Here is a 668-nt window from a genome sequence, read left to right as displayed (position 1 = left end):
GCCCACGGGGCCTCTAAAAAATTTAGAAAATTAATATTGCCTGTCCTGCAGCCCGCGATGACTTGCCAAAACTCAGTAAGCGGCCCTCTGCCCAAAATAATTGCCCGCCCCTGCTCTAGACCAATATGGCTACAACCTGGGTACCTGTCATTCTCGAGACTTTAACAGCAGCCTTTTGACCAGTTTCTCTTCCACTGTTTCTGGTACATTTAAATGGAGTGTAATTAGTTGAAAAATAGGTATATGCAGTTAGCAGGGTACTTAAATTTCGGAGCTGACCATGGGGCAGAGGGTTCCTAGGCACCTAAGTGGTGCTCCGTTAGGGGAGCTGGTTACACGGGAAGCAGCCGGCAACAACCTGGGAAGGGCATCGTGTTGGGCCGCTGAACAGACCAGGTACCGACCTGATGTGCGCAGCAACGGCTAGACACGACTCCAGTGCCCAATCCAGGAGGGAAAGCCTAACCCTTTACCAATCAGGAGGCAGGCCAAAACAAGCAAGATTAGCTAAAAATAAATGGATATTTTTAGATGTTGCTTTTCTGTATTTCTCTCTCCCTTCCTTTCTCTCTGTGTCAGACGCAGCGGACTCCCCGCTGCAACCCGGACAACTTCCCTCCAAGCACACACGTGGCCGCTTTGTTTGCAGGGGCCGGAGAGGCGAGATG

This window comes from Gavialis gangeticus, unplaced genomic scaffold (genome assembly GCF_001723915.1).
Source record: "Gavialis gangeticus isolate Ggan-Ray unplaced genomic scaffold, GavGan_comp1, whole genome shotgun sequence".
NCBI lineage: Eukaryota > Metazoa > Chordata > Crocodylia > Gavialidae > Gavialis > Gavialis gangeticus.
Note: the sequence above shows the minus strand (reverse complement) of the source record.